A 22478-nucleotide genomic window follows, 5' to 3' on the forward strand; every position below is an offset into this window, starting at 1 on the left:
AACCCTGAATCGGGAGGTTGGCCACAGGGCCTGGCCTGGGGCCAGTCCCTGTGGCTAACCTTTATAACAACCCAACCCAGCATGGCCGCCCCTCCTCTGTTCAATACCAGCCCCGGGGACACCATCCCTCAAGGCCCAGTGTAAATATTTAATTATTTTTGGGGGAGGAGGGCTATGTGCCCCCCAGGCTGATATTGACCCCAGGTATCTCATCCCCCCAGGGCCTGGCCCAAACATTTAAGTTTGGGTGAGGCTCCTGTACTGCCATTTGTTAAATTTTGTTTTGACCAATGACTTTGTGTTTCACCACTGCGCATATTAGTTGCTCAATGTTCACCAGTAGCACATGGTATGTTTTGTTCAGTTTAGCCGCCTATGGGCTTTGACATTGCATTAGTCATTACATTCTGTATTGTGCCTATTGGCTTTGACATGGCATTAGCCATTACTTTCTGTATTCAGTTGAGCCGCCTATGGGCTTTGACATCGCATTAGCCATTACATTCTGTATTCTGCCTATTGGCTTTGACATGCTGTATCCAGTCTAGCCGCCTATTGGCTTTGACATTGCATGCCTATTGACTTTGACATGGTGTATTCAGTTTAGCTGCCTATTGACTTTGACATGCTATTAGATATTCTGCCTATTGGCTTTGACATGATATCATATATTACATTTTGTATTCAGCTCCGCTGCCTATTGGCTTTGACATGATATCACATATTGCATTTTGTATTCAGCTCAGCTGCCTATTGGCTTTGACATGATATTAGACATTGCATTTTGTATTCAGCTCAGCTGCCTATGGGCTTTGACATGATATAAGACATTGCATTTTGTATTCAGCTTAGATGCTTATTGGCTTTGACATGACACTAGACATTGCATTTGATATTTAGGTTAGCTGCCTATTGCCTTTAACATGACATTGCATTTGATATTTAGGTTAGCTGCCTATTGCCTTTAACGTGGAGTTAGACATTGCAGTTGAGAATCCAAGCTGTATTTTTCCAAGCTGTGTTTTTGAACCAAGATGTTTTTCTCACAGTAGACTAGACATGATAAGAGAGAGTACATGGGTGTTGTTTTTTCTTCGCTTGAGCTTGGGAACAGGAGTAGTCTTGGAGACCTGGCCAGTCTCCAAAAGGCTTGCTCAGTTTCCCAGGTCTGAGAGGAGGGGGCACACCTTTGTAACGAATGTAACAGGCTGCAGAGAGTCAGATTCGAATCTGCCGGACCTCGTGCTGGAGCTTGGCGCCAGCTGCCAGCAATCCCGTGTGGGTAGATGAATCTCTCTTTCTCGCGGCTGACAGGGGTCATCAGCTTGCAGACCTTAGAAAGATGAAGCTGTAGATAGTTCCCACACGGTGAAGTATTTGTTTTGCTTTGCATTCAATATCTTATAAATATAACCTGCTGTGTATATTGCAAACTGATATATTTTGTTTGATTAACGCGGACTTGAAAGCTACTAATTCGTCATTCATAAATATTGTGGTTGGGGAAGAATTAACAACAATAAAAGTCTTCTTTGACCTCAGAAGTGCATTTCTGTTGTGTTATGTTAGTGCTTAGAAACTAGATAAGAGGAAAGCACTACAGCCCCCCTCCCTAGGCCTTTTTTCCTTTAGAGACCCCATCCTCCAGCGCACGGCCTAAACATTTTTTTGGGGGGAAGGGTGGGCTTTGTCCCCCATTCCCAGGCCAATCTCAGCCACAGGGCCCTCATCTCCCGAGGCCTGGCCTAATTTTTTTGGGTGGTAACGGGGCCCAGCAAAACCTAATGTTGAACAGTGTCAATGACACTGTTTGCGCTTCGCAAGGGGGTCATGAATATTCATGAGATAGGTCGCACTTTGCAACCCCCTTGGGAATGGCCGCCCTCCCAGGGACCCCTTCCCGTTTACAAATGGGTTAGCACCAGTTTGACACTGGTGCTTACTGCAACTGTTTTGCGACCGCATTTGCGGTCACAAAACAATCATACATGGGTCTGCGACTCGCAATTAGGAAGGGAACACCCCTTCCTAGTTGCGACTCGCAAACCCTTTTTGCGATTTGGTAAATAGTTTACTGAATCGCAAATATGGGTCTGAACATCTCAAAGTGGATTTTGCATGTCGCAAACGTCCCGATTTACACTATTACACTGAATGCTGTTTGTATGCAAAACGTATAAAATAAAAATGACTAAAATTATCTCTCTAATGATTCTGTGACTTTTTTTGTTTGGACTACAACAATCATAATGCATTGTAATCTTAATGATGAAGAATAGATTTTTCCGTCCAGTATGTTGAGGGTGATGTGTCACCGAGGCACCTAATACAGCCGTTCATTTTACGCAGGTCCACATCACAGAGCATTTGCAAATTGATGGGGTGCTTCATGTTACTGCTGCAGCACAATTCTACCTGTCTAAGTGGCCCCACCAGGTGCACATGAGTATGGTCAATTGACCCTAGGATATTTGGAAATCTTGCTGTAGCATAGCTGTTGGCTTTTCTGGCATTCTTTGCATTGGAGTTCAAGGGGTAATGTAAGTGCTGTCTGTTCACTCTCTGCAAAGAATCCATATTTTATAAGATGATTTTGCCGGAAGTTAACTGAGTAATTACATGCACCAGTTGTACCATTTGCTGTGTGGTGCCTGTTTCAAAGAATTCCACCACTACTAACATTTTACGGAAGGGTGTACAGGGGATTCCTATGTTGGGCTCCAGAGTATTCACAAGGATGAAAATATGTTTTGTACAGTACCCATATCAAGCCTGTGTGTCCTCTGGATCTCAACCTGACTCCTGATTATCCTTACTGTGTCAATTCTGGCTCTCCTGTGCTACTTCACATTAGAGGCCATTGATTGTGGCCTGGTTTCCTTTCTCATGTTGCATGGTTTATTGTAGAAGAACATGGACATAGCAATCTAGCAACACTGAATTTATGGTGATGTACTGTGGAATGAAAGTGTGAATTGCTGCAATCACCCTGTGAGAGCTTCACCTGTCCATGGCTGTTTATATAGGTTTTTCCCAGTGTGCATGTGTGTGATTTTATTTTGTTTTAGCTCGAGCAGTCCATGTGCCATGTTTTTTTTTTAATTGTGGTAGTCTTAGTCTTCGTTTCTTTGTGTTGTTTTACATATTTCCTTTCATTCTCTTCACTGTCAAGAATTTTTACCTGCTGCTTTTGACTTGAGGTACTTAAGGTGATACCTTTTGCTGGTTTTCAATGACCTCTCATACTTGTGAATTACCACTACGCCTAAATCATAGTCAGAGCCGTGTTGTCCTAATTGATTTATTATACTCCTTTAAAGTTGAAGACCCTGAATGACGTTGGACATTCCCCAGCTATGCACAAGCTGTTTCAAATAATTGCATTAGCCTCACTTAATTGAATAACATTCCACGTGAGGCTTGAGAAATCACCCTTATGGGTTGAATTTATTCATCTTAACATTTAAAAAAAAAACTCTTTACCACGTATTCATTCTGTGAAATATCATGCATGTGTGATGTGCTGCTCCATTCCATGTATTTTCTTTGACTTCTGGGACTTGTAGTCCTGTTTTATAACGGAATAATCAAGACACAGAAGTCTCAGAATTCAAATAAAAAGCCTAAACTAGCCTAGTACTTCAGACATGGACTTCGGAAACTCAGCAAGGCTCATGGTTTATGTACGGGTGTCTCCCCAGTTGTCCAGTGCTTGCTTTACTTTCATCAGCACATCTAGAATTGGTAGTCTGGAAACAGTGCGCATTTTCACAGTGGACATACAATTAAATATAGAAAATGTGTTAATTGGTGCAACATATTAAGGTTACAAAATGTATTTTTTCTAGTGACACACACAGGCAAGTTCTTATCTAATATGTTAAAATAACAGCACGTTTTGGATTAAACGTCCCAAAAGGCATCTCTCTAGCCCCACACTGTCGTCCTTCCTTCTTGTGACGTAGGTAGACCTCTGACCTAACGGCGTTGATTAAAGATGGTGTGTAGGGCGTCACGCTGTTTGACACCCAGCGCTCACTTCTCGAGGTAGCGCGCTCGTAATTGTTCTCCGAAACTTTTCTCTTGGAAGAACGAGTTATGCATCGAACAAATTCGTGTTTTTGGCTTTCAGCGTTTGAGCTGCACGCTGTGTTTTATTTGAAGGCAAATGAGACTTTCCTGATATTTCGACCTTCTCATAAAATTTGCTTATCAACGGGATTAATTCCCTCTGAAACAACTGACTTTTCGGCAACTACTGCTCTCAAGGCCTAAGGTAACATTGTTTAAATGGGTTTGAATTTAACATTGTAACATTGTTTCGATTGTTCGCATTTCTCTAAGCATTGGCTTGTTGACACGAAAAAATCCATTATAAGTTAGAGAGTTGTCTGCAATTTCTTTGCTTAAATGACTTACAGTGTTACATATTTGAACTAAACGTTTCAACACTGTTCCACTTTGATAATCCTAACATTCAAAGCGAGGCCATTAACTGGCAGAGATCTTTGTCACAAAATATTGAAAAAGTAATGAATTTCTGCTTCTCCGTTTATTTGTTAGCCAGTGTAACAGTGCACCAACCCTGGCAGATTCCCAACACAACTGGCAGTGCTGTCTTCGACATCTACCTAATGCTTTACATTCTATATTCCCTGGTAGCATGTTGCCAAGCTACCTCTAGGAGAACCTGCTAAAACATAATACTATTATACAACATATCTCCCTTCCGAATAAACAATTTTACATTATGCCTGAATCAAGCTTATTTTTTATATACAACATATGGTCATATACACGTTTATAGAGTATTCCTTTAGATGTCTAGGCAGTTTTACACCCCTTAGACTCCTCCTCTCACCGTTCTCTCCTCCTTTCTGCTTCCTCCCCACTGTTATATTTCCACTTATCTGTTTCTGCTTCACTACATTTAATCACACTCTCCATATTCCACCTTTCTCATCCTCCAAGACCACACTGCATTTTGTTTTATATCCAAATTCCATTTAAAAAAGGACTACTTAGAATTATCCTCACTTACATATCCCAACCACTTGATACTCAACAAATCTCCATACTTAAATTCATGATATCTTTTATCACACTGATCCTCCTTGGCATACTCCAACTTCTTACTCTGTACCCTTTTTAACAACTCCTTTTCATCTATTCTTTTCTTTCCCATCTATATAGGTACAGCCTGGGTACGTGGTTTCTTTCCTTTAAATAGTACAAATGGTGCTTCCATCATCGTAGATTGTGGAGTGGTACAGTAGCTCCATAATAAATGTTTTATCTCTTCTCTCCATGCTAATCCATTTTCCACTGACAACTGAACGTTTTCACTTAAAACCTGGTTGAACCTTTCCTCTAGTCTGTTTTCACGTGGGTGTCCAACTGCTGTTCTCACATGCTTTGCACTACACTGCTTTCTCAGGAATTCATCGGACACAAACTGAGGCCCATTGTTCATCAATACTTCCTCAGGATATCCTTCTCTTACATACTTCCTTACAAAATTCCCTTACCCCTTGAAATTTTACTTCACTCACCACACTCGCTACAGGCCACTTAGAATAGTAATCCACCATTACTACAGCATTTTTTTCTGCATCCTTCAAATTCAAATAGTGTACATATGTCCATAGCTACCTTCTGCCGTGGCTTGTACAGAAAGGAGATTGGTACAACTGTCATCTTTCAACACATGCGTCTTATCAATACAGGCCCAACTCATGAAATTCCTCATGTACTTTTCGGCATCTTGGTCCAGCCCCCCCACCCCCGCCCCCAATCCCCTGGCCACCAAAAATCTTCTCTTGCTTAGCTCTTCAGTCCTGACATTCCTCCACGACCTTCGTGTCAGGCCCCCAACAATCACTCTCTTAACTCTAACGGCATTACAAATATTTCACCTCTTCTTACTGTTCCCCCATGGTACGACAATTCTGACCACACATTTTTATAGTTCATTAATTATTTTTATTTAATCTCCAAATTGTGATCATTCTTTAGGTAAATTTTGTATTAGTCTCTGCATTTCTACATCTTTTGCATCACTTCTATCCATTCCTTTTCAGACACAAGTTTGACCTGTGTCCATAATGTCTGCAACCATCAATTTTTCATCCTCTTCATCGCTCTGTAACTGCAACCTTGATAAACAATCATCATTCACATTCGACATACCCGGATTATACTGTGGTGATCTCATACATTCTATATTCCATGCTAAACATTAAATGCAGAATGAGATCCTCGGGAGGCATTCCAGAGAGGACAGTTTAGAGAGCAGTCGGAGCGGTCAATGACTGTGACTGGTCCATGCTATACGTGGAATGTAGAATATATGAGAACACTAACATCTTTATTCTCTGTTTTGTCTTCTTGGGATAGAATTGCCCCAAAAACCATTGTTACTAGCATCTACAGTAATAGTGCAAGGTTTAATAGGATCAAATGGCACAAAAATCCTGCCTCAACTGTCATTAAGCGCTCTAAATTCTTCCTGTGATTTTGCCTCCAACACAAATTCTTTATTTTTCTTGACGAGTTCCCATAAGTTTGCTGTTTTAGTAGAAAAATTCTTAATGAAATTTGAAAAAAATTCACATAAACCCAGAAAAGATGTGACATGGTCTTTTGTTTTTGTTTCAGGTGCACTAACGATTGCTTCTACCAAACCTGGTCTTCGTTTAACCCCATCTTTTGGGATAGTATGATAATATGACCTAAGTACGCCATGCTGGATTTAGCAAACACTTTTTTTTTTTTTTTTACATTTGCTGCTACACCATATTTTTGTAATCTTTGTAACACTTTATTCATTGCTTCATCATGGGTACGTTCATCCTCACCAGAGATCAGTATATCACCCTGAAAAGTTACGACACCTTCAATACCCTGAAGTATGTTTTCCAAAATAAAGATAGAAGTGGCAGACGTCAACCCAAAATTAATGCTTTTGAATTGAAAAGTGCCAAAAGTTGACACAAAAGCTGTGTAATGCCTTGAAGGTTTAGTCTAACTCAAAGTGATGATATGCCGAAGATAAGCCTATTTTGCTGAAAACCTTTTTTCCCAGCAAAAGGAGATGTGATGCTTCATCATGGGTACGTTCATCCTCACCAGAGATCAGTATATCACCCTGAAAAATTACGACACCTTCAATACCCTGAAGTATGTTTTCCAAAATAAAGATAGAAGTGGCAGACGTCAACCCAAAATGAATGCTTTTGAATTGAAAAGTGCCAAAAGTTGACACAAGCTGTGTAATGCCTTGAAGGTTTAGTCTAACTCAAAGTGATGATATGCCGAAGATAAGCCTATTTTGCTGAAAACCTTTTTTTTCCAGCAAAAGGAGATGTGATGTCATCAATAGGTGGTAAAGGATGTGAATCAACCCATATGACCTTGTTCAGACTACACACCTCAATACAAACTCCTAATTGTCCATTTTGTTTTCCATTTGCTGACCAATGGAGATAACCAAAATGATGACTCTATAGGTTCTATAACTCAATCAACAGCCATTTGTTTAAGAATACTCTTGAAATCCTGATGTACACTGAAGGGTACATTTCTCAATTGATGCTTTACAGGTGTGGAACCATTTTGGACTGGATGAGAAAATGGTGGATGAAGAAGATGAGTGTTAGATTGCGGTTGTAGATGTGTGATGGAAACACTTTTATGGAGACTGAGTGGAACGAAGAAATGCCAAAAGATGAATATATGGTACGTATAAAGAACTACTTGACCCATGGTTGACCCAAGAAAAGTTCTCTGCAAATAAATTTACAAGCCTATAGTAAAGTTGTAGACAAATTATTGGTACACAACAATGGTATTTGGATGAGGAACCATAAATTCATTCCTCCCAGAGGCTAAACAGACAAAATCATTATGATTGGTCATCAAGGACATTTAGGGCAACCATTACTAAGAGAAAGATAAGAGTGTTATTGGTGGCCAGGTATGTCTCTTGACATAGATATGTGCATGAGAAATCGTGTGATCTGTGCAAACAGTGACAGTGTTGAAAACTCAGCCAACACTTTTAACACCAAGTATTTTGCCAGCTGGACCCTGGATTAAGCCGGCCATTGATTTTATTGGTCCCTTTAGCACCATAGCAGAAAGATCTAGATTTGACTTTGAGATGGTGGACTAAACAAGCAAATGGTGGGAAGTAGAGTTTATGTAGGAGCCCAATACAAATGCGGTTATTAAAAGTTAAAAAAGATTATTTACATGGAAGGAGTCCCTCATTATGGCTTAGGCCACTGCAGCCAACAGAGCGCCAATACCGACTGAGTTGAAAAGGCGGTTGCATCACCAGCACCACCACGACAGAAAGACTCTACCTGCCATATTATGAGCCGTAATATGGCTTGGTGGAGTCTTGCTGGTGTGGTGGTGCTGGCGGTGCAAAACCACCAGAACCCATCCTCTCCCATATGACCAGCTCACCAGAAAAGGGAAGTTGATTGTCGAAACGGGGGGATCGTGAGTGTTGGGTGAATGTGTGTGGTGTGTGCAAATGGGGATGTTATGAGTGTCTGCGAGTGGGGTGTCTGGATGTATCCGTGCGGGTGGGGGTGTGTCTGCATGTATGCAGAGGGTGTATTGGGATGCGAGTGTGTAGGTGTGTGTATTGGGATGCATGTGTGCAAATGTGTGAGTGAGTGAGGTATGTGTTTTAATGTATGTGGAGGGGGTGGGGGCATGGATGATTGTGAAGGGGCTGTGGGGAATGAATGTTTGCAGAGGGTGTGTGTGTATGTCAATGTGAGAGGAGGTGGGGGTTTTAGCATGGATATGTACTGTTGGGGGGGTGTTTGGAAGTGTGTGGATGGGTGGGGGGTTTTCTGTATGTGTATGGATGTTAGGGGGTGCATTTGCCTTATTTTTATCATCCTCAAGAAAATGGTCTTTGTTGGACTTTTTTGCTTATGCAGGGTCATCCCCAAACTTTTTGCCTCCTATTTTTTTCTGACTTGTTGCTGTTGGCTTTTGAACTCTGAGCACTTTACCACTGCTAACCAGTGCTAAAGTTCATATGCTCTCTATGTAAATTGTATGTAATTGGTTTATCCATGATTGGCATATTTGTTTTACTGTTAAGTCCCTAGTAAAGTGCACTAGAGGGGCCTAGGGCCTGTAAATCAAATGTTACTAGTGGGCCTGCAGCACTGGTTGTGCCACCCACACAAGTAACCCTGTAATCATGTCTCAGACCTGCCGCTGCAGTGTCTGTAAGTGTATTTTTACACTGTAAATTCGACTTGGCAAGTGTACCAACTTGCCAAGACTAAACCTTCCCTTTTCTTACATGTAAGGCACCCCTAAGGTAGGCCCTAGGTAGCTCCAAGGGAAGGCTGCAGTGTATGGATAAGGTAGGACATATAGTAATGTGGTTTATATGTCCTGACAGTGAAATACTGCCAATTTCGTTTTTCACTGTTGCAAGGCCTGTCTCTCTCATAGGATAATATGGGGGCTACCTTTAAATATGATTAAATTGTAAATTCCCCTAGAGAGTAGATGGACATGGGGAGTTTGGGGTCCCTGAACTCACAATTAAAAAATACATCTTTTAGTAAAGTTGATTTTAAGATTGTGCGTTTGAAAATGCCACTTTTAGAAAGTGAGCATTTTCTTGCTTAAACCATTATGTGACTCTGCCTTGTTTGTGGATTCCCTGTCTGGGTCAGTTTGACAGTTGGGTTGTTTTTCACCTCGCACTAGACAGTGACACAAAGGGGGCTGGGGTGTAACCTGCATTTACTGATTAGCCATCTCTGCTGGGAGGGAGGGGTGGAGTAGTCACTCTCATCTGAAATGACTGTGCCTGCCTCTGACAATGCCGGCTCCAACCCCCTGCTGTGTCTCTGATGCCTTGCCTGGGCAAGGCAGGATTTCACAAGTAGGTGTGAGTCCCCTTTGACGAAAGGTGACTTCAAAGACTAAAATGGGTATAAATCTACAGACTTTAGAAACACTTCTGGAACCAAGAGGAACCTCTGCCTGGAGAAGAGCTGATAGCTGAGGAAGAAGTGCTGCCCTGCCTATGACTGTGCTTTGTGGAGCTTTCCTGCAGTGCTGCTTCTGCCAGAGTAAGAGGGCAAAGACTGGACTTTGTGTGCCTTCCATCTTGTGAAGAAATATCCAAGGGCTTGATTTAGAACTTGCCTCCTGTTGTTTGAAGTCTCAGGGACAGCAAAGACTTCTCTCTGCCAGCACCTGGAGTCTCTGGAGAGACTCCTGCTCTGACAAGTGGTGCCCGATCCAGTCCCTGGGCCCTTGAAAGAAAAGCTGGTGGAAATCCAAGAAAATTGACTTCGGATGAGTCCGGACCGACGCCGCTGCTGAATCCGGTAACGCCGCCTGCACCTGACGCCGCGACCTTCGCTGGAACGCGACGCTCTTCGCAGGCCCGACGCCGCAGCAGCCCCGCTGAAGTCCGCGACTCCGTGGAAGTCACCGCACCACGTCGTGACCGCCACTCGAAGTGCACGGATTCAACGTTTCGCACAGACGCCATGATTCCCGACTTCACGCATCGGCTTGTTTTCACTCTTCACCAAAGGTACTGTACTTGGGGGTCTACACGACTCCGGGTCCGGCGCCGCTGGTGTCGGCTTGTTGGGAACGACTCAGTCACGATGCCGTGTTAACATTTCATCAAAGCATTTTTGTTTCTAAGCGCTATTTTTGAGTTAAATCTCTAAAAATTCATAACTTGACTTGTGTATGTCGGATTTTTGTCGTTTTGGTCTTGTTTTGTTTAGATAAATATTTCCTATTTTTCTAAACCGGTGTTGTCATTTTGTAGTGTTTTCATGAAGTTACTGTGTGTGTTGGTACAAATACTTTACACCTAGCACTCTGAGGTTAAGCCTACTGCTCTGCCAAGCTACCAAGGGGGTAAGCAGGGGGTAGCTGAGGGTGATTCTCTTTTACCCTGACTAGAGTGAGGGTCCTTGCTTGAACAGGGAGTTACCGGACTGTCAACCAAAGACCCAATTTCTAACAGTCTTGTTGAAAAAATGAGTCGAACACTGGTTGAATGTATACAATGGACAATTCAAAATCAAATAGAAGTGAATGAAGCAGTGGAGGACATGTTGTGGTCACATTGTTCCTCTCCAAATGCAGTTACTGGTATAAGACCATTTGAAGTGATGAGAGGTCGTGTTTTGGCCTCTACGCTTTGTCCTGCTTGGATTGAGTGAAGTTAAGACCAAAGCCGATAAAGCCAAGTCTTTAGATAAGATCATTAGACCTCTTGTTTAGACGTTGTGAAATAAAATGAGGACTATGATACAAAACACAAAGCACGGGTAGAAAGAACCAAAATTAATATAGGTGATTGGATACAAGTAAAAGATCCCACTCATGTGGCTAAGGGGTTGTCCAAATTCAGAAGTCCAGAGAGAGTATACTGTTTCCAAAAATGCAGTTCACATCAAAGTTCACAAATGGTGGAATAAAAGCAGAGTAGTGAAAATTGAGAGATTATGATGATGACACTGGGGGAGATCTCACAATGTTATTGAGGAGCCAAGTGGGATTAAAAATCATAATAAACAAATCTGGTTTGAAAGCAAACAATGAAAGTATTACAACACAGACTTAAGGGGATTATTTAAAAAAAAGAAACTGCTAGATATTGTGATTAAGCTTTTACTTATGTTTTTTTAAATGCATTTATATTCGGTTATCATTTTGTATAGAGAAGGAAGATGTTGTGGTGAACTCATACATTCTAATTCCATGCTATACATGGAATGTTGAGTGAGATTCTTGGGGGCATTCCACAGGTGACAGTTGTTGAGAGCAGTTGGAGCAGTCGATGACTGTGGGCAATAAAAATCCATTTTCATTTAACTGATCATCGGTGTTCATTCCCATTTTTATCACCACACGTACTTTACTGTAAATATGTGCTCATGTAACCTACACATCCATTTAGCAATCCATAGAGAAGCTTGGCGTGCACCCTTTGTTTTGAACACATCGATCAGGGGTTTATCGGTCCGTAGCTCGAAATTTCTTCCCCATATAAAACTTCTAAAGTTGGGAACACCACACCAGCTAGCGAATGCCTCCTTTTCGATCTTAGAATAACTTGTTTCTGTCCCTTTTAGTGTTCTTGATGCAAATGCTACCAAACTTTTCTTTGCTGTCTCTTACCTGCACTAGCACTGTACCTAAACAATGTATGCTAGCGTATGTGGAAAAAATAGTGTGATCATGTAAGTTAAATGGTTTCAACGTAACATTATTTACACTGCTTTTTTTTTCTTAATTAGATCGAATGCCATCTGGCGTTCATTTGTCCATTCATATCTCTGTCCCTTTCTCATTAACACTCAGGTTTTGCCATATCAGCAAAACTCCTATCAAATATGGCATATTATTCTGCCAGGCCTAACAATGATCTTAATTGGTCCTTATCAGTAGGACAATTTATGCTTGGGCTTTATTCCCTCATACGGTATAGTGTGCCCTAAGTACTCTACACAATGACATGCACATTTATACTTGTTTAATTCAACAGTAAGTCCTGCTTTCTCCAATATACCACATACTTGTCTTACTATCTTATCATACCTCTTTGCTCTCCGTTCACACCAAGATATCATCCTAAAAAAAAAAAAACATTCTCCACCTCACCCAATAAATGTTGCCAAACTCTTTGAAACACTGCGGAAGCATATGTAGGATCAAAACACATGCGTATAAATTGTAATGCCCCTTATGGTGTTCTAAATGAGGTAAAATGCCTTGATTCTATATGTAACAAAATTTGGTGGTTGCATACACTTTTCCACCTTTAATCCCAGCTAACAATTTGTTAATATTGGGTATTGGGTGGTGGTCCACCCATGTATTCTCATTTAAATCCCTTAAATCCACACACATTCTAATATTTCCATGCGGTTTCTGTGCAATCACCACTGAACTCGACCATTCAGTTTGTTCAGTCACTCCCAAATCCAATAACCTTCTATATTCGGCTTTCAGCACATCCTTCAAGACCACTGGCTAATTCCTCACTTTGTGAGTTTTTGCAACTACACTCTCTCAATATTTTATGTACAAATTTCTTTAAAAACCCCAATCTATCTCCTAACAACTTTGGAAATTCATTGTTCCATACTTCAGGATCTTTGAGCTGACAACATTACTGTTTCCATTGTGTTGGGATTTAATTCAATTTTCAGGTCTTTTTGCTACCTCTAACCTAGTAAACACCATCCCATTTCTACCACATAAACCCAGTATGTGGTTTCTCTTTGCTTGAAAGATAATTTGGTTTGGCAATAACCTATAATAGGCAATTTACCACCTCCGTACCCAACCAACTCCACCTTGGTGGTAAATAGTTCTTTCACCCCCAAACCACCCAAAGTTTCTTGATCAATTAACGTATACGGCGAACATGAATCCACCCACATTTGCACTTGAATTCCACTCATTGATATGATACACTTGGGTGGATTATATTGCACATGGTCTAACATGCTCACTCTGTTACTACACTATTTCTCCACTTGAACTTTCTGATCTTGTGACCCTTCCTAATGTCACACAGAATTAGGACTCCAATATCCTGCTCTGATTAACTTTATCATTACTTATATTACTATCTACAAAATTCACACTACCTTTACCTCGAAATTTCCTTTGGTTATACACTCTTGCAAAATGTCCAATTATATTAGATTTAATGCATTTGCCCTGCATTGCTGGAATGTTTCGTGATGATGCTTCATGTTTTATGTTCCCACACCTGTTAACAGGCTTTTTTTTTTCCTTCACCACTCTTGCCGAAATGTATTTCCCCCTTTTTGTACTAATCCTCTTTATCACTTGTATAGTTGCCTCATTTACCCTTTTTTCCTAATTCTTTAAAATATCGAGATGCATTTTATATGCATTTTTCAAATGTAATTGCTTTTTCAAGAGAGGGATCTTTCCAACCCAACATTTTCTCTTGTATCTTCATATTTCTTGTGCAGTTTATTTGGTCTCTTATTATTTCCTCATAGAGGTCACGGAAATTGTATGTGACTGCCAATGTATGCAATGCATTTACACACTGATCTATAGACTCATTAGATGCTTGTGCCCATTAAAAGAACTTGTGACACTCCACAACCACACAGAATCTTTTTTCTCCAAAAATGTACTTTTATTGCTTTCATAGAAGTGGTATACACATCATTCTCTTCACGATCCTCCTCAGATTCTCCATCACCCTCTGTTAATATTCCCAAATGGTAAAGTCTTCAAAACCTTCCTTCCTTCTACTCCCAGAGAGTTTCAATCGAGGCAATTTCCCCTTTGTCACAAAAATGGCTCAAGCTAGAGCCTCTAAATGTCTTGAACTTCCCACCAATCTTCCTATGGCAAAACCTTGATCTCCTTGGCTAGATTAGAAAATAGGCAGAGATGCAATGGACTGCATGACTTAATACATACAAATGACTAATACTGTAAATATACTTAAGCAATACAACAAATTAAAATAACAAACGTAGTCTCTGTAGTCTCAGGGAACATAACAAATGTAGCCACCATTGTCTGTTCTAATGTGGATAACAAACTTTCACACCCACAGGTTGGTGATCTAGTGTTCCCAAGTATTAGTTCACCATGATAGGTTACCCAGATCGCATGTAGAGGGATTTCCTGTTTGCTCTCGATATGTTGCCAGAACAGCATGTACTAAGATGTTCATAGTACAGCACAGTGGTTCATCTACATGATTTATATATTTTTTTCCTCTGTCTGCCTTGCAAGTTTACTCTTCTCAATCGGTTCCAAGCTGATACTCTCCACTCAGAACTGCTGCGTCAACGCTTTGTATTGCACTGCATACATATTTTCTGTCTTATGCGCTCCTCATAAACATAGGTTCTCATTGAGTGAGCGTTGGAGAAATACATTGCTGTAGGAGAAATATCAGCATAGTTACTATCTCCCTTCTCATACAACACAATGATACAATGATCATGAGCTTTAGTAGTCACAGGCCCTGCTCTTATGCAGCACTGTGCTTGTACTGCTAATATATACTCGCATGCCTTGCACTTTTCCCACTCGTCGCCAAAGTGAAAAAAATAAATATATTTTCTCAGCACCTATTCACACGTCTTCACGCACACCATATCTTTCAATCAATCAACGCATTTGTAAAGTCAACTACTCGCCCGTGAGGGTTTCAAGGCACTGTGGGGACTGCTACTGCTCGAACAGCCAAGTCTTGAGGTGTCTCCTGAAGGTAAGTAGGTCCTGTGTCTGTCGCAGGTGGATGGGAAGAGTGCTCCAAGTCTTGGTGGCGAGGTGGGAGAACTATCTGCCCCCGGTGGTTGTTCTGTGGGTGTGTGGGGCAAGGCCAAGGTCAGCGGAGCAAAGCTGTCAGGTTGGGGTGTAGGAGAGCCACCTGAGGTATTCTGGTCCGGTGTTGTGCAGTGCCTTGTAAGCGTCAGTGAGGATTTTGAATGCAATTCTCTTGACGGGGAGCCAGTGCAGGTCTCAGGTGGGCTGTGATGTGAATGTGGTGGGTGATGTCCAGGATGAGGTGTGCGGAAGCATTCTATATGCATTAGTCTTTTCTGGAGCGTGGCCGTGGTTCCTGCGTAGAGGGCATTGCCGTAGTCCAGTCTACTGATTACGAGGGCTTGGCTGACCGTCCTTCTCGCTCCAGTGGGGATCCATTTGTAGATTTTCTGAAGCATGTGGAGGGTGTTCAAGCAGGAGGAAGAGATACTGTTGACTTGCTGGGTCATTGATAGTGATGAGTTCAGGATTAATCCGAGGTTGCATCCGTGGTGGGTGGGTGTTGGTGCGGTTCCCAGTGTGGCAGGCCACCAGGAGTTGTCCCAGGCAGAGGGGGTGGAGCCAAGGATGAAGATCTCAGCTTTCAGATTTCAGTTTCAGGCACCTATTCGTCATCCATTCGGCGATGGCCTTCATTCCTTCATGGAGGTTTGTTTTGGCAGGGGTCGGGTCCTTTGTGAGGGAGAGGATCAGCTGGGTGTCATCTGTGTATGAGACTGTTGAGGTTTTGAGATCAGACGATGTTTGCGAGTGGAGCCATGTAGATGTTAGAGGGTCAGGCTGAGGGACGATCCCTGGGGTACACTGCAGATGATGTTGGTGGCTTCAGGGTGGAATGGAGGGAGGCAGATTCTCTGGGTTCTGCCGGTGAGGAAGAAGGTGATCCAGTCCAGGGCTCTGTCGTAGATCCCTGCATTGTTGAGGCATGTGCATAGGGAGTGGTGGCAGACTGTGTCGAATGAGGCCAAGAGGTCCAGGAGGCTTTGGGCCGCAGTTTTGCCATTGTCAAGTATGGTCCTGATATCGTCAGTGGTGGCGATGAGGGTGGTTTTGGTGCTGTTGTTGCTGCGGAATCCAGATGGGGACGGGCCCAGAGTGTTTTTCTCCTCAAGGAAGTGGGTCAGTTGTTTGTTGACAATTTTCTCGATGACTTTTGCTGAGGTGAGGGGGGCCTGGAAGATGGGCCAGAAGATCTTGAGGTCCTTTGAGTCTGCCTTGGGTTTCTTGAGGAGGGCGTTTATCTCAGCGTGCTTCCAGCTCTCCGGGAAGGTGGCAGTCTCAAAGGAACTGTTGATGATCTGGAGTTGGGGTGCGATGACTGTGCTCGCCTTGTTGAAGATGTGGTGAGGGCAGGGGTCGGATGGTGAGCTTAAGTGGATAGTGTTCATGATTTTGATGGTGTTGACGTGGGTCCGGGAGAGCTGAAGGCTAATGTGGCTGGGGGGTGTCTGTTGGACTTTTTTCCTTATGCAGGGTCATCCCCAGTCTTTTTGCCTCCTCCCTCCTATTTTTTTATGACCTCTCGCTGTTGGCTCTAGGGCTCTGAGCACTTTATCACTGCTGACCAGTGCTAAAGTGCAGGTGCTCTCTCATCTAAAGTTGGTATGATTGGCTTATACCTAATTGGCATATTTAATTTACCTATACGTCCCTTGTACAGTGGTATCCCTATACCTAGGGCCTGTAAATTAAAGACTACTAGTGGGCCTGCAGGGCTGCTAGCGCCACCCACTGAAGTACACTTTCAAACCTGTCTCAGGCCTGCTAGTGCAGGGCATGTGTGCGCAGTTTTCTGCCACAGGGACCGGACATCTAAATTTACTTGCCAGCCCCAGAACTCCCCTTTTACTACATGTAAGTCACCCCTAAGGTACGTCCTAGCTAGCCCTATGGGGAGGGTGCCATGTATGTAGAAGGCAGGACATGTGCCATGTTGTGTGGCCTGTCCTGGAAGTGACAAACAGCCTAACTTGGTGTCTCACTGGTGTGAGTACTGCCTTCTCATAGGATTGCATTAGAAATTCCCTGCCTTATGTGTAAGGAGTATTGCCTGATTTATGAGGGGTGGCGTAGCCATGTTTGGTATGGTTGTGATGGTGACAATAAATGCTGCTTACTGGTGTAGGTGTATTTTTTATTACTATGACAGAAATGCCACTTCTAGAAAGTGCACATTTCTCTGTGCTTATGACTCTGGTGTTTTGCAGATTGACTCCAATCCACGTCTGGGCAGTGTGACATTTGGGGCTTTGTGCAGACTTTTCAGACAGCCTGTACACAGGAAGGGTGGAGGTGTCAGAGGTGCATCTGCATACTGAATAGTCTTCTTGGGCTGAGATAAGGAGAGGCGGGGCACATCTACATTTGTAAAGGCTGTGCCCTGGCCTCACACAATAGGGTTGTTTAACCCCCACTGATGATTGGCACTCCCAGAACTAGTTGTAACTGGCCGGATCCTCCTCCCTACCATTGCAAAACAGTGTAAGGACTGTGAGTATAAGTACAGTGGAATTTTCCCCACAATTTGGAGACTCTTGGAATCATCTTGGAACTGGACACAGAAATGCTGGAAGGACTCACCAGGAACCACCATGGACTGCTGCTGCTGTGCTGACCTGTGAGCTGCTTGGACACTGTAACGGACTTGACACTTGCTTGCATCCTCTTTGTGCTTGCTTGTTGCTGGGCCCTTCTACCTGTGGGCCTTTCCCTAGAACTCTGCTCCCCAGGGGCAGGGTGCTGTGGACCCTGATCCCTGCATCCACTTTTAAGTACGAGGGGTGCTTCCCCTTGTTTCTGAGTTGAGCTCTTTGGAAAGCGCTTCCTTGTGGATTTCTTTAGCTCTTGAAAGCGATTCCCTTTTCCTTCATATGGCGCCTTAAAATGTGTTTATTTCTTGTGAGGAGATATCACCACCGTGACCTGGGCTGCAAGTTCTTCAGTGCCGGCGTTGCACTGTCCTTAGTGCCCCCGGGACACGAGAAGATTCCACTTCACAAGAAATTGGAGCAAGAGCGCTCCTATTGTGTCCACTGGGTGAAGTGCACTCCGTGGAGTGCCCCCGGGGCACAGGCAGGCACCTACATTGATGCCTGCCCTTTCCGATGGCCGGACAGTCCGCTGAGTCCTGCTGGTGCCGGTGGGCAGGGAGGGAAGCATTATTGAATGTTTCACTACTGCAAGACCAAGCCTATTGGTTAACATTGGGATTGCCTTATTACATTTTATAAGTTCAATTTCCAATTGGAACTAGATAAATATCTTAAGTTTGGTTTCTCTGGATTCACAATTTATAATCACAACTTATGGTAAAGTTGGATTTTAAGTTGCAAGTCTGAAAGTGTCACTTCTAGAATGTTATTTTCTTATTTTGACTATTCTGTCCCTCTGCCTACCTGTCTAGGTGGGTGACAGCTGGGTTCCTGAGCATTCCCTCCAGGCAGCCACACACAGAGAGCCTAGGTGTGACTGATTGGCCATCTTCATGTTGATGGGCCATCCTGGACAGGAATGGAAGGCGGAGTTGACACACCTGAATGGGCCTTGTCCTTATCCCACACAACGGGCTGCATAACCCCCTGTAGTACATCTGGGGCCAGGACAGGGACTCTGTGCACTTCAAAAACCTCTCTTTGAGGACGCCCCCGCTTCAAAGGCACCATTGGGTATAAGAACTGAACTTCTGACCCCAGAAAATCTGTATCCTTCTGGACCTGAGGACAGTCTGCCTCAGAGAAAGACTGCTGTGCTGCTGAAAGGACTGTCACTGTGCTTGATTCTGCTGAGCCCCTGCTCTGCTGTCTGCTCTGATGCCTACTGCCCTCCTTACCTGGGAGTGAGAAGGACTTGACCTACAGCTCTATATCTCCAGAACCAAAGTGACTCCAAGGATTTTTTGGTTTGCCGTCTATTCTAAAGCATCAGGGACATTAAAAACATCCCTTTCTATCTACAAACAGCACATGGACTTTGCTTGCTGCAAGTCTTGCTCTGCTAAGTGGTGCCAACCCCGGGCCCTTAGAAGTGAGTATAAAGGGCTACATCTGCCAGCACCTGCACATCAACACTGTTGATGTTGTTATTGTTGCATTATTATCAGTTGTTGTCACTGTTATTTTTGTTATTGGTATCCTTGTTAGTGCTGTTGCTGTTAGTGCTGTTAATACTGTTGTTGTTACTGTTATTACTGTTAATATTGATATATTAGAATTTCTGTTAGCATTACTATTGTTAAATTACTGCTATTATTCTGTAGTTCTAGTTAGGATTCCCAGAGATAGGAAGTTCTCAGATTTGTGCATGCTAATAACCTTGACACCATTTGACAAATCTCCACAAAAATTTGAAGACCTATTGCTTTTGCTACATTGGAGTACAATGGAAAGTATTGTGGACACTTCAAGGGGATGCAAAAGGAAAAGTAGGTCCCTTAAAGCTTTTTTCTACCAATGCATTTAACATAAAATGTATATTCTGATGTAAAGGAAAAATGAGCAGTTGGATTTAAATGAAATTTGGCAGGAATATAGTTTATAGTGTGTAAATGATCCTTTTTTTGTAGCAGAGGATTCATTTTTAAAGTTATAAGACTGAAAATCAGTGATAAATCTAGCTGTGGTGTACCACCCTAATTTCACAGTACTTGCCAATGACAAGGCAGTGTATGGTTGGCTACTGGCTGCCTTTACAAAAGTAAAAGGCAGCCATGTGTTCAGCGTAGTTTGCCTGTGTTCTGGGTTAGGTCCTTAGATAAAGGTAAGGATCAGGCTTTATACTTTTTCTGTACTTATTACCAACTTTAATAATTGGATATGTAAGGAAAATTATTTGTATATATTGAGAGTGCTGCAGTACCACCTAGGAAGTACCATGGTACTTAAAATAAATACATGTAAAAATTAAATAAAAACATGGTACTACTCTATATTGTACACATAGTATACTTCAGTATTTTCTACAATATTTTCAATGTTTTACATTTTATAAACAAAAATTGTATGTTGTACCCCATTACTATTACTATTGCGCTACTAAAAAAAAAAAAAAAATGCAGAGCATTTTACTTTTGTACGCTATAGTCCATAAACATAATGTAGTGCAAGGTGTTATTGTTTTACATTTCTTTTTTTTTTTTCCTGTAATGACTCTATTACTTGGTTGCTACTAGCTTGTATGTGGGAAAATACATATACATTTCCTACCTGTAGGGAACAACAAAAGCTACTAGTTACCTGTATCTAAGGCCCTAACACAGAATACAGCCAGAGTGTGCTGAAAACAACATTGCTTTTACTTTTACTTCTGTAAAGCCAGCCATTAGCCAACAAAACCACTGAAATTCACTAGCTATAGTTAGCTCTTGTAACTATAAATCAAAGCCCCACTGTGTAGTTTTCTCAAGAGTTGCACTGATATTTTCAATGGTGTAACAGATGTCATGAGTGATCTAATATGTTGTGTAATTATCAGTACACGGCGAGGGTGCAAGTACTTAGTACCTTTATAGCATAAGCTGTAGTTACCAGAACTATAGATGATTAATTTCATGACTTTGTAACGTGTAAAACATTGTTGTCACTGAAATTCTCACCTAACTATAATTTTGCTTTAACCTTTGCTTTTTTTCAGTGAAATTCTAGTTTTTTGTTCGTTTTTTTTTTTAATAGAAAGTAGTAATTTGTTACCCAATTTAAAGCTAACCCTCCACTGAGCATGTCCTTAGACTGTGTGCAGCAGAGGGTTGGCTGTAGGGCCTAGCCTGTGGTTAGCCTTAGCTTCCAATCCCCTGCAGGCAGCCATCCCTACACTGTGGCCAAGTTCTCTGCCCAACCCTGCCACAGGCAGCCAACCCCACACTGTGCATAGCCCACAGGGTCTGATCAAACACCAGGTCCAGTGGCCATCCCCCCTCCCCCAACCTTGCAGGTAGCCAACCTCACACTGTGCACTCCCTTTGCCGCTAAATGCAAAATTCCCATACATTTTCTATAGATTTTTTTGTACAGCACTTCTGCATTAAACTCTGAACAGAATTAAACCAACTTTAGAAGGAAGGTAGATCTTTTTTTAATGGGAAGAAATTTGTCTTTTTTTTTTTAGATATTGGGGGAAAAGAAATATGTGGATGGTTGGGTTTGAGGGACACTTGCAACCCCCCCCCCCCCCCAAAACCAGAATAGTATTATTTTTTGTGTTTTCTTCCTCTGTAGTATAAAAAAAAAAAAGTTGCCCTCACCCCCAGGCAACTCCTGTGGGATCTTAACTTTTTTTGGGGAAAAAAAAACTTTTGGTGTTTTCTATATAATATAATAATTGTGACCACTGGGGTAGGCCAGGGGCCTTCAATATTATATTTTTTAGGAGGGGTGTGAGTTGCGCACCATCTCCCTGAACCCCACTCCCCACTGCCAGATGTGCCTGAAGAGGAGGAGGGCATGCACTCCCCTCTCCAAGCCTCTTTAGGACCCCATCCCCTGTGGCCAAACACAATCTAAGAAAAGGGGAGTGAGGGTCACACACCACTTTCCCTTGGTGGTATCTGCCCTGAGGACCTTAATCCTTGGGGTATGAGACTATACAGCATCCAGGGGAGCCAAAACCATGGACACTGGTTCCCTGCCAGGGGGAGTGTGGGCATACCCTGCCTGCACACTCCTGGGCTGAGAAATCCACTTTGCTCCCATCTGGTAGGAGCAGTAGAAAAATACTGCTCCTGTCTGTGCAAAGGAAGGCTCCCACCACCGGCCAACACTTAGTATGGTGCTGGCTGAGACTGCAGGGGACTGGGGTTCCCCTGCAACTCCCAGCAAAGTGACTTGTGTGTGTTCCCAGGTAGGCACTTGGGCACCATCAGACACAAGAAGATGAAGTCCCTGGGGCTCATTAGTGGCACGGAGAGGGAGGCCAAATGCCCTTGTCCCCTAAATTTTTATTTTTTTATTTCTATGGCCCTTAGTGGCCCGGAGATGGAGTGCATGCATCCGCTCCCCTTATTAAATTATAAAAATATATAAATGGATGTCCCAGGTGGGCACTGGTATACCCCCAAAAAAATTTGGTTTAAAAAAGTGAATAAAACAATGACAAGAGTCGCTCTATTATTCACTACTCCTGTTATGCCCTAC

The 22478-nt window shown here is 42.6% G+C and overlaps 1 long non-coding RNA gene across 1 annotated transcript in view; it reads left to right on the forward strand.

The window, feature by feature from the left end:
* Positions 1-4042: 4042 nt before the first annotated feature.
* Positions 4043-22478, forward strand: part of LOC138268377 (uncharacterized) — a 133708-nt gene continuing 115272 nt past the window's right edge. Inside the window, exons 1-2 of the long non-coding RNA XR_011199989.1 lie at positions 4043-4276; positions 7602-7737. This is a non-coding gene — a long non-coding RNA (uncharacterized lncRNA). The remainder of the gene's footprint in view (positions 4277-7601; positions 7738-22478) is intronic.

Source organism: Pleurodeles waltl, chromosome 12 (genome assembly GCF_031143425.1).
Source record: "Pleurodeles waltl isolate 20211129_DDA chromosome 12, aPleWal1.hap1.20221129, whole genome shotgun sequence".
Classification (NCBI taxonomy): domain Eukaryota; kingdom Metazoa; phylum Chordata; class Amphibia; order Caudata; family Salamandridae; genus Pleurodeles; species Pleurodeles waltl.